Source organism: Cryptomeria japonica, chromosome 3, assembly GCF_030272615.1.
Source record: "Cryptomeria japonica chromosome 3, Sugi_1.0, whole genome shotgun sequence".
In the NCBI taxonomy this organism is placed as follows: Eukaryota; Viridiplantae; Streptophyta; class Pinopsida; order Cupressales; family Cupressaceae; genus Cryptomeria; species Cryptomeria japonica.
Genome location: NC_081407.1, coordinates 251,823,361 through 251,841,652, shown reverse-complemented (window position 1 = coordinate 251,841,652; position 18,292 = coordinate 251,823,361). Strand labels below are relative to the sequence as shown.

The 18,292-nt window shown below is 36.9% G+C and overlaps 1 pseudogene; it reads right to left on the bottom strand.

Moving 5' to 3' along the window:
- Window positions 1-621: 621 nt before the first annotated feature.
- Window positions 622-2,647, bottom strand: LOC131037429 (peroxidase P7-like; annotated as a pseudogene).
- Between the last annotated feature and the right edge of the window lie 15,645 nt (window positions 2,648-18,292).

Sequence of the window (18,292 nt, the reverse complement as noted above, 5' to 3'; positions counted from 1 at the left end):
AGGAATGAAAATCAATTTTTAATTTCCAATACTGTCAAATTATGACCATTTTAGGGTGAGCAATGCTCCTTTAAGGATAACTAGTGTAAACTTGAAACCTTTTAGCATTTTAGCAGGTAATCATTTAATCTTTAAGAAAGGCAATTCTCATTTCCATTTTGATAGTGATTAATGGTAAATGATCGCTCATCAAATTATACGTCTAATAGTGGGTTAGCTTGCTTCATCGTTTCTAAACAGAAAACAAGTTCGGGCAGAGTTTAACCGAGTAAGAATGAAATCAACTGAGAAGAGCGATCGAATAAATATAAATTATCATAGATGCAGCGTAATATTTTATTGCTGTTTGCAGCTATTCGGAAATTCTTGAAGAATTCCCTTACTTGACTAAACTATATTGAGACGTTGTTACTAACACCCTCTCTATTTAGAATTTCAGCAATACTTCCCATCATATCTTTAAAGATACCCAGAAAAGTAGAGTAGTTTCCCCCATATCTATAATACTTGGTGTCTACTATCAAGCTTACGCTCACCAAATACTCTCCAGCCTCATTTTATAATTTAGTTTACTACAGACCAACGAACACAATAACTGAAGCAAATATATCGATACAACATTCAATTGGGCATCCTACAATACTTTCGGACTTCTCCATTGGTGCCAGTGAGAGGGCTTATGTTACCCATATTCACCATGGCTGCTGCAAAATCAGTGAAGAAAGTGCTTTGGTCATTGCCATAGGTAGTAACCTGAAAGTCAGCAGATCCAACATTAAGAAGCTCCTGGTCGGAGTGGAGAAGTCCTTGCTGGCTCATTAGATTTGTATAATAGTCGATGTCGAAGTTAGTGGGAGTTTGTACATCTAAGAGCGATAGATTATCGTCTCCGCCATTCCCAGCCGAAGGGCAGTTAGCCTGGAGAGAAGTGGCGAATGTGCTATTGATGTTGGTGTCAGTGTAGATGCGCGCTCTGAAAGAGGTACACCGCGCTTGACCAATTGTATGAGCACCTAAATATCATTAAACACAACCCCATTCATAATAAATAAACACTTGGCGAAGAATCTGAATTCTTCCTTTCAATATTTAGAACTACCTGAAAGAGCAATCATGTCCTGCATAGAAGGAACCCTTGGTGCTAAATGCTGATATGAGTTGACTGAGGGTTGAATTAGGGCTAGGAAGGTCGCTGCTTAAACCATCTCGTTTCGTAGTTAAGGAGTCTCTCCTCCCCAGCTGCATTGTCCATGTTGGCCCTCCCAACTGCCAGTTGCAAACAATATTCGTTTCCACTATTTCCTCCCATAATGATATTTTCAAAGAGAAATAGCTGTTATTGTAGTTCATAGAAGAAAAATTCAAAGTGATTTAATACAAAGTTACAAACAGGCTACCTCCGGCACATAGAAGGAATCAAAAAATCAAAGTACATAAGACCTACACACAAAGACACAATTAACCCAAATCATTTTGAAAAACATAAGAAATTATAAAGAATTGGCTAACGACAAAGATCTCCAAATTCTAACATTCAAATTGCAATCAAACCGAAACAGTCAGTAACAACATTCTACTCTCTAGAAACATGACCGAAACAGTCAGTAACAACATTCTACTCTCTAGAAACATGACCGAAACAGTCAGTAAAAACATTCTACTCTCTAGAAACATGAACAAAAGAGATCGATTAAAACTTATCGACAGAAGAAAGGATTTGTCCCATGTATAAAACTAATATTCGAGAAAACTACGAAATTTTCTCATTATTTAAAAGGAAAATCAAAACCAGAAATTCTATCCCTAGAACAGTTCAAAGTTCAATTTGATTATCAGTAGAAACGACCTGATCCAACACTGCTGATAATTGCACTACAACAGATACTTAAAAGAGGAGAATAATTACCGCGACCTCAGAAACACGAGCAGCAATGGCGACAATGTCTGCACAAGACACAACACCACTGCAGATTGCTTCAACTGGCGACAATGGTATCGATCACGTCCTCTCACAGAATTGTTGTTCGGACGCGCGGTCTTTTCACTGATTATGTTCGTCGAGTCTTCCAAAAGTATCGACCCATCGCAACCCTGCAAAATCAACTTAGTATTTAAGAAAAGCTTCAACTGAAATTAATGAGAGCGACCAAATGACGTAAAAATAGGCGCAGCCTTGGAGAGTTGAAAATATTACGTTAACAAAACAGTCGTGAAAGTGAAGACGGACTAAAGAGGCGCCCATCCTTGCTTCATTGGCAACTTCAGAATTCACTACAGTTTGTACAGTCGATAAGAGATTTGGAGACGCATTGTCATAGAAAGTCGAACTGAGTTGTCCCTTCACTTTACTCAATGCTAACAAAATTAACGCAGTACATGGAATCAGACTACGTGCCATTGCTTCCTCCGCAATTCAATAAGTATATACCACAAATTAAATTTCGCAGTCGATATTGAAGAGCTTGGAGAGCTCTTGGTTTTCTTATATTTGCTAAGGAGAATAATAGTTCATTTTTGCTGACCTCGTCATTAAAAAGGATTAATATTAACCTGTGAGATATAGCTTCCGCTCCGTCGGTCTCATTTCACAGATCATGTTCAAAAGTCCACATGAGGCGGCCCATAGGTTTTTACCGCGGCTACACATTGTCTTGGACTACAGATATTGATATTTGCCCTGCGAGAAAGTTTCTATATGAATTGTTTAAAAATGTCTGGAACAAAAAGTTAGGGTTCCGAATTTCCTTCTGTCGTATGATTCAGAAGGGTCTTTTATTGTTTTATTCAAGTACAATAAATCCCAAGCGGAGGTCGTTAAGAAAAAGTTTTGGACGGTGGGTAAATGCACATCCCGTGCCCTAAACTGGTCTCACGATGCGGTTAGCGAGGAGATTCTAGCCCTTTCTTGGCCTAGGCGGTTACAGATAAAAAATCTTCTACCTCTGTTATGGAAATTTATTCCTCAGATTATCGAGCCTATAGGGATCATCGATATTAAAATCGACGAGGAACCTATCTCGTGTCTCATTGAAACCCTAAGTGGGATTAACGCCTCTTTCCTTTGTTGGAGAGAAGGTCAAATCAAAAGAAATTGCCTTATTTTGGTCTCCAGAAAAAGGAGCCTTGAGTAACCCTAGTAACCCTAAAGAGGATAAGATGGTTCCTGCTGGCTCTAATAAGGACCCCCTTCCCTTTGCCCCCATTTCAAAAGACTCGGCCCCTCTGATTGCTAAATTGGACTCTTTGAGGGAGACGGTCAAGAAGGTGATTTTTGAAACTCACAAAGAGCCTCCTGTGATGGATGGCAGTGTGAACTTTGGCCCCTTTAGCGCAGACCCTCCGCCTCACTCTGCGGTGTCCAAAGCGATTTCTCAGATGACTGAAGCTCATAATGATGGCTTCAAATTCATGGTGCCTAAAACTAAGAGGATCAAAAGAAAGAACGCCCATCAATTGGTTCTTGAGAAAATTAGGCATGCCGCGAATAACAGAGAAGGCGAATCTGTTATCACTCCCAATGTGACAAAGCCTATTGAAACCCCCATGGATGATGATCTACTTGATGCTCCACCTGAGGCCCAGTTTGGAGGTAATGTTAATAGAACATCTCTTGTTAAATCTATGGTGCAAGAATTCGAAGGTGTGGACCGTAGCTTCAGTGAGGTGAGTAGAGGTGGGAGTTCTACCCCCCCGTTCTGTGACCCAAGTACTATCAAGCTTTCAAATAAATTTGACATCCTCTCTGGAACTCCACCAATATTGGTAGAGTCGAGTGAAATGGGTGAGAAATTCGATCCCCATAGGGAGGAGGGAATTCCCACCCACACTTTCCCCATTGATGCTATAGTAGCATCCTCCATTGATATTAACACTATTGACAATGCAAATTTTGTGTTTTTTGGGATCATTACTGCTGACCCCACGGTTGGTAAAGCCAAACCTAACAATGTCCCTAACCTCTTTGGTCTTGCTTTTCCGGATGAGCATTCTAGTGGTGAGGGTCGGGAGTCCGAGACAGAGGTTGAGTTGGCCTACAACCTAGATGAGGACTCTTAGTTTGGTTATGAAGGTGAAGGAGGTGAGTTGGAGGAGATGGAAAGTGAAGGGCCTAAACCTCGACCCCGAAGAAAGAGGGGATGGCCTAGAGGATCCAAGAACAAGATTTCTCCCCTGGCCAAAAAGATTGATGGGAACAATGAATTCCCCAATTGTTTTAGCATCTTTATAGCCGCCAAAGAGCCTAAATAACTCTCGCGTTGATGATGAAGTTCATTTCATGGAACGTTCAGGGAATTGAATCCCCTAATAGGAAGTATATCATAAGGAGATTCCTTAACCAGCATAGAGATGTTGATCTAGTTATGCTCCAAGAGGTTAAAGCTGTCAAATTGACACTTCAAGTGAACCTGGGCTTTATTTGGAGAGATGTCATTAAAATCCATACCAAACATGACAAAGAGAAAGGAGGGGTTGCGGTCCTTATCACTGCTAAATGGAAAGACTCCATTATTAACTATGGTCACTCCCCTTCGAATAGAGTAGTGTGGGTCTCATTTAAGTCTGATAATTTCATCTTTGGGGTTTGCTCTATGTATGCCCCCAATGATTACCAAGATAGAGTAGAGCTTTGGAAATGGTTGTGTACCCTTTCGGACATCCCCTTGATTTTTGGGGGAGACTTCAACATGATAGAAAACCAAATAGACAAGACAGGTAGAGTTGGCATGGATTGGAAAGGTGGGGAGAGGTTACACTAGAATAGGATGAAGAATAATAGAATTCTCTTTGATCCCTTCAAAGGGTTGAAACATATCCATGATGGAATATGGTACACAAGGTGTAACTATCAGAAAGGACACAATATGATTTATTGTAGACTTGACAAGTTCTATGCAGAGAAGAATTTCTTCTCCTTCACACCAATTAGTCAAGGTAATGCAGTTATGGTATGGCCAGTCTCTCTCTCCAATCATCACCCTATTGTTACACACATTAGTTTGAGAGATAGGACCCCACCCTAGATTGGTAATAATGACAAATTTCTCCTCAACACTAGGTTGTTGGAGGACCACGATATTCTAGTAGCCATCTTCATTGTCAGGCAGATCAATAAATGGAACCAAGGCTCTCAGTCCCACATTTTCAGATGGAGTAAGAATGTCAGTGGTCGGCAGTGCTTGCTAAAGACCATTGGGAAAAAAAAGAAAAAGATTACACATAGAAGGAAAAACTCCTCATAGAAGACCTGCATAATGCAGAGGAGCTGATTAAAAATAACCTTAGTAGCCTTGAACTATCTTACTCTGTGGCCCAGGAAAGAGACAGCCTAAGAAGACTACAATAGGCCAAGATTTGGGGAGCTATGATTCAAGCCAAAGCTCAATGGTTACAACTTGGTGATAAAGGTTCTAAATTTTTCTTCAATCTCCTTAGGTAGAAATAATGTAGAGAGAAGGTGGATAGATTATGGGTTGATGCTAAATAAGTTACCCAACTAGATGACATTAAAAGAGAATTCTTTCTCTTTGATCAGAAATTATTCTCATTTGAAGACTCACCCTCTTCCCAGAATTCTAGAGAGATCTATTGGAGTCTTATCCCCAAAAGGATTACTAAAGATGACAGTATGTTTCTTAAGAAACCTATGTCGATGGAGGAAATAGATAGGGCTGTCAAAACCCTTAAAGATGACAAAGCTTCGGGCCCCGATAGTTTTCCGATTGAGTTTTACAAGGCAAATATCAATTGGATATGTGATGATCTGCTCGAAGTCTGTGAAGAAGCTATCAACCAAGGGTCTCTTGGCACTAACATCAACAAAGGCATTATTAAGCTCCTCCCCAAAGATGGGGATAAGTCTCTGATTAAGAACTAGCTACCCATTACACTCGTAAATGTCGCTTATAAGGTTTTAGCTAAAGTTCTTGTCCCTAGGCTTGAAAATGTGCTTCCTAAATTCATCTGCCCCACCGAGATAGGTTTCATCAAGGGTAGGTATATCCTAAAGAATCTCATCACTAGCTGGGAAGAAATGGAGTGGGCAAAGATCTCCAATCAAGATGCTGCAATGTTTCTTCTTCACTTTGAAAAATCCTATGATAGAGTGGAATTGGGCTTTATCTTGATGATGTTGGAGGATTTTGGGTTTCCCATGGAATTTTGCTAGGTTGTTCAGGTCCTCCTTAAGGATTCCTTTTCTCATATTGAAGTTAATGGTTCCTTAACACAATAATTCAAATTGGGAAGACCCATAAGACAAGGTTGCCATTTGGCTGTTGCTCTGTTTGTTATTGCCTCTGATACCCTCTTCTACTTGTTGAGGGATAATTACCTATCTCCTAAGATCAGAGGAATTTATCTTCTAGATAACTCTGACATAAAAAATATTTAGTTTGCTGATGATACTGCACTGTTCTTTGAACTCTCCAAGTAGAATATGAAATCCTTGGTTTCCAAGATCATATTTTTTGGTGAAGTTTTAGGAGCCAGAATTTTGCAATCCAAATAAACCTTGGTAGGTTGGAAAGATGAACCTCTTGGTTGGTTGAACTAGTATGGCTATGAATGGGGTGGTCCTAACAAGCTGGTGAGGTACCTGGGAATCCTATTCTTGGTCTCACCTTACCTAAAAGAGATGTGGAATTGGGTTAGAAGTAAGATTGAGGGAAAACTGCACAAGTAGAACAAACAATATTTGTCCTTAGCTAGGAGGTTACAGCTCTATTAAAATATATTTTCCTCCTACAATATCTACTATGCTTCAGTGTAGATCTTTAGCAATTACCAAGTTAATGAGATTCAGAAAGCCATTAGGAGCTTCCTTTGTCTAAATGGGAAAGGTAGCAGGAATATGCACTCTGTGAGATCCAGCAATGGTTTTGTATGGAGAAGAAGGCAGGAGGGTTGGGGTTGAAGGATCTCAAAATGCAAGGCATTTCCTTGGCTGCAAAATGGATCTTCCATGCCCTAGTAGGCAATGAGCCATGGAAAGTGCTAATAAAAATAACCTTAATATTGCGGTCCCTAAAGGATCCAAACCATGAAAATCCCTCTCCATTTGTGACTTAGTGGATGGTGGTTTTCTAATCTCTGTCTTGAGCTCCCCCATCTTCAAATCTATCTGGAGACCATGGGAGGTGGTTAGGTCCAGAACTGCTAACAATAGGGCTAGTAGTAATGATCTCATCTACGGTGAAAGATCTATTTGGTGGAATCTTTATCACAATTCGAAGCCCCTTACTCTTACACAAGGTTTCTCTTCTAAGAGGTGGGCTAACAAAGGTATATGTTGCTTTAAAGATCTTATTACTAATGATTGTCTTATTTCATGGGATGAGCTCTCAAACAAATTTGAGCTTCCTGCCTCCAATGGGAGGACCTAGAATATGGTTCGTAATGCATGTCATGATTTGCAGCTTCCTAAAAGATGCTTGGTTAGTGAGGATAGATTTCTTACTTTTACTTGGGTAGATGGTACTCTTCTTGCTAACATTAAGGATAAGTTGTTTATAATGTTATGACATATAATGACTCTATTTTGATGCATCTCAACTCTTTTTGGAAGTCTGATTTTTCTATTGCCCAGTGGCATAAAGTGCTCATGAGGATGTGGAGTAGCTTCGTGGCTCCAAATAAGAAATGTTTCAAGCGGCTCTTTATTCTTAATAGGCTGCCTTTCAAGTTTGAGTAGCATAATAATAACCTTTGCAGTGTGTGCAAAGTAACAGAATCTATCAAACATATCTTTTTTTAATACATTATAACTAGAGAAATTTGGCTCATGTTTGGCACTTCCATTCCTGTTACTGTTAATATTTTGGATGTTGTTTCTGGTTTCATTCATGGAATTAAAAAGGACACTAATCTCTTCTGGTTTATTCTCTCTTGGACATTCTTTGGTATATTTGGAAAATTAGAAATAAATACAAACTCCAAGGCAAGGCGAGGGTTCTTACTAAGTCTTTTCGTAGACTCACATATCATTCCATTATGATGCAGGTTACCATAGTTATGCAACTAGAAAAGAGGAAGTTCCAAAGGTTCCTATAGATTGGGAACACCATGGTCTTCACTTCTAAGTTGTCCCATCGGTATACATGTGGGAGGACCAGTAGGGAGAGGGACCCTTTTGTGTATGCACTCGATGCTCTCATGGATGAAATTCAGAGGAATAGAGAGGCAATCCAAGAACAAGCTACCTAGCTGATGCTAATGAGAGAAGGGAAGAAAATAGTGTGGATGGAGGGATCCCTAGGTTGGACAACATGAATGGAGCTCTAGTCCCTGGCTTCATCTTTTGATACTGTTGTCCCCTCTTTGAGGAATAGATGTATAATTTTGAGGCTATATCTTTTTGTACCTAGCTGATGGTAGATGTAAACAACATGTATATTGACATACTTATGTATAGTTGTACAACTGCTACTTCATTGTATAGTGTATAGGTGTTATGGTAGTATAGGAAGACTACCCTCTTACTGAACTCTAGTTCTATGTCTTTTTGTAACTTTTATTCCCTTATATATAATATTAATTTTTTTTTTTCTACATCAAATCTATGGAAATGTGTGCATAAAACTAAACACGTCACTTTTTAGTCATTAATATGGTCTAAAAATAGTTGTGTAGACATATAGTCCTTTTTGTTGGGAAAATAGTGTTGTACACCTTGCATAATAATATTTTATTGTATTATTTTTTTATTATGTGAGGTGGACATGGAATTATATTGTAATATCATATTGTATTGTTGCACCTAGGAGCACCTAGATGGATGTGCAACATGTAGATATTCTCTTGGAATATTCTTGCAACCACTTGATGAGTTGTATTGACACATTGGTATTATTATATTGTATTTATTTAATATTGAGGAATGTAATTGTGATGAAGTACCCAATATAAAATGTCGTTCAAGGGTAAGTAGGAAAAATATTATATTTATTGTCACATGGTTTTGGTGTAATACCACTTAGTGGTTTTGTGGGAGCTTTGTCTATAAGAGAAACACAAGGGTAGTTGTTTGGGTTAGCCAGGTTAGCATTTGTGAAGGAGAAAGCATGGCATAGGATGTGTGGGTTCATGATTGGTTAGATGGAGTGCTTGGTTATGGTTGGGTTTTCGAAGGCTTTCCATAGCTGAATTGTAATGAATGCATTGCTAATAATACATGGTGGATGATGCTTTTGGAGGCTAGGTTTTTCCATCATGAGGGTTTTTATAGGATATATCTTGTGTGACATTTTCATGGGTACGTTTTTGATTCTTTGCATGTGGATTCTATGTGTTGATTTGATTAAAATCTAAATTGGGTTATGTGGAAATTGTCATAAAGATGGCTGGAAGTTTCCTTACACTTTTAGTGTACCATTTCTTGATTTTCAACTAATTAGGGTGAGTTGATGAGAGGTTATTCCTTGATGTAATTATATAATTAAAAATAATGAAGCAATTTCATTATCAAATATCTTTCTAAATTCTTACTGTTAGTGTATTTATTTGTTTACACTTAGGCATATTAAGCCTACTTAGTCGTCCATTTATGCTTGACACTTGTTCCTGCAAGATGTCAAGTCGATTAAGAGTTGTTAGAGAGGTGTCGACTCAATTTTGATACCTCACGCTACCTTTGTGGTAGGCAACCCATCGCCTTTCCATGTTTGAGGAGTCATATCCTCATTTCATGGAGATCGTGTGCCTTTTCTACTTCCTATTTATATGTGCTCATAAGCTAATACATTATGGTCGACTATGCTCATTTTCAGGTTAATCTTGTGCTTATTTTAATCTCTTATTCCAGGGTTTATTACACTTACAAATGACAATATTGATAGTGTAATACCTTGTATAATTTTTGCTACAATTACTACATAACTATTTGATAGTTCATTTGTTTTTCAACTATCATGCTTTTGTATAAAATAATGCACTCACTATGTAATGAATCATTAATATTTCATCTCTACTTTCGACATATGGTATCGAAGTGAAAACCTGTTTTGTGATACTATGGAATTTGAGGGTGTGCATTTCTTGTTGATGCCTTCTATAAATCTATTTAAGGAAAATATGAAAGCATAGATAAGGTGTAAGGAAGAGTTTTTGTGTGAGATGCTCTAGAGTGGTGAATCAAAGCAAAGGAGCATGTTGCCTCCCCTTGTGAAATCCCATTGAATCTAGAATGTGAAAGAAATGGAAATAAATACTTGTTCAATGATATTATTAGATGAGAAAAATAATATATATAGGAGAAATATCAAATAGTTACATTTTATTGAATATTTACATGTAATACTTATGTGAACATTCCCTCACTTATTACAATGTTCCTACAAAAATACAATCCAAATCTCAAGGTTCACCCAACCAATGGATCCTTCCTTCAAGCTTACACAACAAAACTTACTGAAAAAATAAAATATATACATATTTTTTAGATGATTTTTCCTGAAGAATCAAATCCTAAATCAAGTGGAGCTCCCTCAAGTTGTATCGTGATCCTTTTAAAGGTGTAACTTTGAGCTAAATATTTGATCTCTCCGTCTCAAACTCTTGAATCACAAACTCTGAATTATTTTGGACAACAATCCTCCAAGCTAACTATTGACCCTCATAAGGGCCATAATTCGTGATCATGGTCTCATGAACACTTTGTGAAACCATCTATGCTTGAGGTCTTCACATGTATTCTTAAAAAACTATTAGTAACAAAAAGAAAAACATGAAATTAAAGCCAAAAACATTTCTCATGAAAATATAGCCTTGAATTCCCAATCATTTCTAATGTGAAGATCCATTTGATATTGCATTAGATTTTCTCAAAACACATGCATATGAGCTTCTAAGATCTTTGACAATAATGACACAAATGACTGTGACAACATGAAATTATATTATTAGATTTGAAGTTGTGAAATTATTAACAAATGTCTCCTTAGATGCACACTCTTTCCCTCTTAGAAAAAGCTTCAACAAATAAGAATATGTCGTTTTGCTAATTTCTCACAACCAACACTCTAATCTTCACATTCGATTCCATGTCTACGATAGAATTAGAGTTTTCCTAAATAAAAAATTTTGTGCTTGCTAAAAATTTATGTGCCTCACCTATAAGCACGTAATGCCTCTACAACCACTACCTTGATCCTTACTTTTATGGCACACCTCGATTTAAATAAGAATTAATGCAGCTAGTAATGATGGATAGAAAGTTGCGCCTCTTTTCTATGTCATTGAAATAATAAATATTATTCTATTTGAATATGCCACTTAGATTACAGAAAATTACCATTGGCATAAGTTCCTTGTTCTCATTCACAAAACTTCTATTTTCCACACTTTTATAGATGCCATTTGTTAATATCTTAATCCAATTACCAAGATTTATTGTGAGAGCAACATGGATAGGACGGACAAAAACCAACTGAAATGTTCAAGAAGATGAAAAGTCAAGGAAGATCTTCTGCTCAATAAGTTCACCAATTTTCTATCGATGTTGTCACTAGGCTTGCCTACTCTACTCTTCTATGATATATTGATGAATTGGAGGACATGCTAGATGGGAACATGTTGCTTTCTTTTAGAATTGAAACAGATGATGGTAGTCTTGAGGACATAGCTAAACAACTAATGTTAGTGCACGAAGAATGTCTCCAAGGAAATTATGAGACAATTAACAAACTGTAAATGCCTAAGTCAAGTACAAAATTTGTTGCGCAAACTCTGATAGTTTTTAGGAGATGTAGCATCCTCCTTCAGTGCCTAATTCTCCTTAGACTTAATAATCCATCTTAAGTGTTGTTCTTTTCCTTGTCTCTTGCACTTTTTATTCAGCGTTCACGAATCATCCCTAACTTCTAACTACGACTGTAAGTGCTAATCACCTGTTTGATCTATAGATCTCCTTCTATTGTACGGACAGGTAAGATTGGTCTTTCCACACAGGAACATTCCCCAGATCTACTTCATATCTTGCTATTTCCATCCCATGAGCATATACAAAGGAAAGGAAATATGTAGATTACATTGCCACACTAGACACCAACAGGCTTAGTTATCTTGGACAGGCACACAAGAGAAAATCATCAATCTGATATCATATGTGAGAGAAATGGAGGTGAATACTTTGTTCAATGATATTATAGGATGAGAAAAATAATATGGACAGGAGAAATGGAACAACTACATGTAACGGAAGACTTATAGGTATAAGTGTATATAACAGAAATGTAATACTTACGCTAACACTATTCTAGTTACATACTCAAGGCTTTATAGCTTTTTTTATCTTCCAAAGAATGAATCCTCAAGTACAAAAGATAGTGACTCACCAACCCCAATTTGCATTAGTATCTTCTTGTTTGGGTACAAAACTCTTTTATATATCAATATTTGTTGCCACTATTCCTTGATAATTTTGATTGTATGATCATGTTTGTTTTTATTTTAGGTTTTCTATGCTACTTGGACATTTTTTTTTTTTAATCATACTTTTTTAATCCTTCTAATGTTATCAATATATTTAAAATATTTAATCTATTTCATTTAATTAGGACAAAAACTACATTTAGTACTCATGTTTTTTCTAAGAGCACAACTCGCTAAATATGCAACAAATTTACATGAGGATAATAAAATTTATTCTTTTCAATTAATGAGAATGAATTATTAGATCATGGTCTCTCTAGTGTTGTGACTAAGATACCTATACCATTATTATTCTTTATTTGTATAACTACTTAATTTAGGATTTAATTTTTATTTCTTATATGTCCTTATGTTATTTTTCCTTATATTTATGCCATATTTTTGTATGTATCTTATATAATCATTTCGACTTGTACAATGTCTTCATTGTGTGTTTGTTTTTTATTAAGGAAAAAGTGTGTTTTATAGGGACCCACAACAATAGAGTTATAGGCTACATGAAAATGAACATCCAAAGTCCATAAAAATAGAGAAGTTGTCAAATAGACAAAAAGGACAACAATCCGAACCAAAAGACATTAAAAAGATGAAACTAGACAAATGTTAACCTAAGGACTTTAAAGTCTCTGCAATCTCAGCTTTGAGAATGTTCATCTCTTGAGCCACCTTCTTCAGGTCCTGAAACTCCTAAGTGGAAGAATTTGTCTTTCTTTTGAGGTTGGTTTTGGTTCTCTTAGAGGGACATGAATCCTCTTTCTGGCTTTTTTCTATGGCAACATCTAGGTCCACGATCAGGGTACCCTATTGGGTTTTTTCCAACTTCTCCACCAATTTACTCATAGAGGTCATACAATTATTCACAACTTTATGGCTTTGATTCATAATGGTGTTAATTGTTTCCTTTATTTTACCAATTTCCCCTTCAAGCTACATGGCCTTTTTCTCATTTTCCTTTTCCATTTTATCCATTAGCTCCATGATTCTTTGGAGACATTCTGTCATCGATAGCTTCTCTTATTTAGTCCACAATAACCCTGCAGAATTATTAGGCTACCCTTTTTCTATCATTTCATCAAGTTTGCAAGACACTACCCTATTCGTTAAGTTAATGTCTTTTATTTCATGAAAAACCAATTAAAAAACCCTAAAGAAATCCACAACACCATTTTTGGCAATTGCCAGAATATCATCTGGAGATTCCCAATCCAGTTTAAAGTAATGGTCTTTAGGTTTGAGGTCTTTAGGGAATCTAGGCATATTCTCTCTATTAGTGGTAGGGTGAGAAGAGTAGGCTCCATCATAGGGATTAGTGGTAGAAAGGAGTCTTCCAGTGTTTCCTCAAAGTAAGTAACCAACTTCTTAGGAGGGGCCTTCACCTTATCTTTAGCTTTAGAAAGGGTTTTCATAGAGATATTTTTTTAACTCGAAGGCTTACTCAAAGGGGTTTTCTTAGGCAGCTTCTTAGAGGGGGGAGTATCTTCCTCTCCCCAATCAGAATCTCATTCAACATTTCCCCCATACAAACTAGTTTCAGTATCACACCCTTCTAAGACTAGGGCCAAAATGGGGTTAGATGGAGTCGACATGTTAACAAAGTTCTCATGAATAAGCTGAATGAGACTAGCATGCATGATGGGGTAATTCCTAGGGATATTATGGTGTTCCTAAAGACAATGTTTCAGAGAGAACAACAAGTAGTAGGGAAAATAAATCCTAACCTTGTGCTGGAAGTGATTGAGGAGGATGAAATGGTAGCTATAGACTCTAGTAAATTTGTCATCCATGGTGATGTATTGCATTTTAACCCCGAGAACCTCCCTCCAAAGATTTTTAATGCTACTAGCCTCAAAATAGTTGTTCAAAACTTTAACAAGTGCTTCCCTTTCCTCGTTGGTTTTCAAAAATTTGATAACCACTTCATCTAAGATCTTTCTATCATGAAAGAACTTCATCCCCTCTTTAGAAAGGATAGTAACTTCCCCAATAAGATTCTCATCTATCTTCACCTTTCTCCCAAAGAGAAAAATTCCTTCCTGCTTCCAATTTTTGGCAAAATACTTAACTGTTTCAGGGATAGTACCATGGAGTTTCTCAAGAAAAGGACTCAACCCCCCTCTATCAATTTGCCTCCAAACCTATTGGTTTTTCTTATGCTTCTCATAGTTTTTCGGCTGCACCCTCTTCCTACTTCCCCCCATTTTTTCACAGACTTCGCTTCTCTTAGTAGAAGAGCTGATAGAATTAGCAGAAAACCAACAACGAAACCAAGGCACCCACAAAATGTGCCACTTCTCACAACTCGCAAAGATAATTAAGGCACCACAATTGTATTGAATGATGAAATACTACCCTTCTCTAATCCGCTTAATCATTATTAGAAATGATAATTTTACCATGCATGACATCATAGTCGAATAAGGCTTTGACATCAACTCCTAATTCATTATAGGTATGCGACAAATGCCTGCATATAAGATTATCTCCTTCATTGGAAAAATAATTGGCCACTGCATTAGCTTTCCTAAATGCATGGGAAATTCTAACCTTTTTGAAGTTGGATAATAGGGATTTGGAATTTATCAATCTAACTTTTTATGGTCCATGATGGGGGGTAATTTCCTAGAAGTCATTCAATAATGTTTTTGAATCCCCCTCAATCCACATGTTTTTGATATTCATTTTACTAGTAAGATCAATAACCTAGAAAGCTCCTATGGCTTCAACTATGTGATTGGACTGAGAGCCCAAGGAGAGTTCCACAACTGGAACAAAATTGACATAATAATCTCTTAACACTCCCCCTCTCCCAGCTGGCCCTGGGTTACTCTTAGCCGCCCCATCAAAATTAACTTTTATCTATCCCCTTTATGGATGAGTCCAAGTAACACCTTCAAAATTCTTTTTTCCTAGTCTAGAAGCCTTAGAAATATCACCTTTGATATGCCATTCTCTAGCCATCTTAAGATCAAAGGTTTTATAGACAACAATCTCCATTTTATCTGCATTACAAGAGATGCTATTAAATTTCTCCACAATTAGTCTGTATATTCTTTCAAACACAATATTCTCTGGAGCCTCATTATCCCTAAATAATCTATTATTCCACTCCTTCCACACTTCGCACACAATGTGGGGAAAGGTAAAAGACCATAACCATATGTAGACACCTAAATTTTGCTAATTAATTTAATCAAATTTAAATCCTATTCTTCCAATTAGTTAATTAATTATCCTATCCTCTTAATTAATTAATCTAATTAATTGATTATCCTATCCTCCTAATTAATTAATCTAATTAATTAACTATCCGTGTTCTTCCATCCCATTTAATTAATTACCTTTAATTAATTAAATGTCAATTTTCTCCAAACCCTCATGGATTAATTAATTGGACTCAAATCCAATTTGAGCACATGGATCCTAAGTTTTCTCCCTAACCTATTTCCAATCCTATCCTAGTCATCCTATCCTAACCAACCTTATCCTATCCCTTCTAACCTCCCACACATGTGTGCACATTCTAACCAATTTTCTCCATTTTGAGGAAAATATCCTATTTTGGATGGCCTTTCCCAAAATAGACATGTGTCCTTTGGTCTCTCCCTCCATTTTTGGGTGGGTTTTCCCAAAATTCAAATGTGTCCTCTTGGACACATGTCATACCTCTCTCTACTAGTTGAGACACTTGTCCCTATCCGGAGGACAAATGTCTCCTCTTCACCTCTCCTTCCCTTCCTCATCTCTCCTATTTAATCCCTCTATTTTTAGACCATGTCGTCACTCTGCAAAAATCATTACTCAACCTATCCATTATAATTTTCATCCATCAATCCATCATCATTGTATCAACATCATGGAGCAATATCGAACATCCGAAGACATCATTGAGCATACATAAAAATCGAGGAACTATCAAATCCAAGTGGGATTTTGATTTGCATTTGCTATTTCATTTGAATTCCATTTTCATTTTATCATTCTAATCTTGAGGTGTGTGATGTCTTGTACTTGTTTGGTTAATTAGTTTTATTTTTAGCCCTTAGTTTAGCACACACATTTTTTATCGCACATTTTTTGGCATGCCCCGTGGAACCCACTTCATGAGTCGATTTAATCATATTTGCAGGTTGCTATTTTTTAGCAGTTTTTCATTTTTAGCGGTTGCCATTTTTAGTAGGCTTCTAAATCTAGCAGGTTTCTAATTTTAGCAAGTTTCTATTAATAACAGGTTGCCATTTTTACTAGGCTTCTAAATATGGCAGATTTCCATTTTTGATAGGTTTCTATTTTTAGGAAGTTTTTAATTTTAGAAAATTCTAAAAAAAATTAAAAAAATAAACAATCAAAAATCAAATATTTGATGTTGTAATTTTGACTTATGCTACTAATGGTTTGTTTGTAGCATGTGGCAAGGATAACAAAGACGTTTTGATTGACCAAAGACTTACATTGAAACTTCTAATCATTTTGTTTGCAGGGGCATTTCGAGTGGTCAAAGACAAATCTGAAAACTTCTAATGGTTTGTTTTGTAGGGGTAACTTAGGAGTACATTTTATTTTTAGAGTAAACAACTTTTATATGGGGATTAAAATGAATCTTATGTGTTTTGTGTTTGGCACAATTGTGCACTCGTAGGGTGGACTGACAATTACACCTATTATTGTCTCCCCTCGCCTTCGCAGAACTTGAGTGATGAGAAAGGTGGTTAAGGACACTCGTTTTTATCTTTATTAGAGAATCACCTCTTGGAGGCCTCATCACCTCAAGGGAGTATTTCAAAATAGGGTCACCTTGGGGATAGCATCTCTCCTAGCACAACCTCGAGTGGTGTTTCTTGAGCTGCTATACAAAAAACCCAGTCAAACGGCTGAAGTGTTGAGTGAATTTGTCATATGTGGATGCCTTCTCTACACCAATAAGCTTAATTAAAGTCTTAAGTGGCTTTCTTCAAGAATCTGTTATTGGACTAGACCCATTGGAAAATTACTATGAGCCAATTGTTCTTTAGTATCCAAAAATCCTTCTATGTGTTAACACAGGTGTTGTGATACGCGCGCATACCAAAGAAACTCCTCATGTACCCCCCAATTCGAGATAGAAAGTTCACTAGGAAGTGATTACCCAAAAATTCGAAGCTTGGCATGCCCAAAAAGTGTGTGACAAGGGTGGAGACAGTGCTGTCAGGCTTCTATCTATCTAGTTGGATGTGGTATTTTATGGTTAGGATATTTAACACATATTATCATTTGACTATCCATAGGGTTGTACTTCACTGATTTTATCTGTTTTATGGTCATATCTTCATGCTTGTTGTGTTTGGTGTAAAGTCTTTTGTCGAAATATTAGTCTAGTAGGTTTGAAGTTAGTTCTAGCGGGTTCATGGTCTAGGATAGCAGGTTTACAGTTGTATTCTACTAGGAATGTTATCAACTTTGAGCTAGAATAGACATACATAGCACAATCACTGTCATTTTCTCAACGAGTGAGTTTGAATCTCAAACTAGTGGGTTTTCTCTTTATTCTAGCATATTTGCTATGGTTATTTTTGAGTCATGTTCTTGCGGGTTCTCTTTTTGATACCATCTATTGTGTTGTCCCAGCAGGTTTGCACCCTGAAACAATGGGTTTGCATTTTTGGTGTCATTATGTTGTCCAAATTTTTTTGAGTCTTGCCTATCTTGTTCTAGTGGGTTTGCACCCTTGTCCTAGTGAGTTTTCTTCATCTTGTCCTCTTTGATTAGTTTGATCTCATTATGCTATCGGATTTTCACCTCATTGATTTACAGTCTTACATCTCCCCAGTAGTTTGCATCTATCCTTTGTGATCTTGTTCTTAGACATCATTATGTTGTCGTTATGCATTCC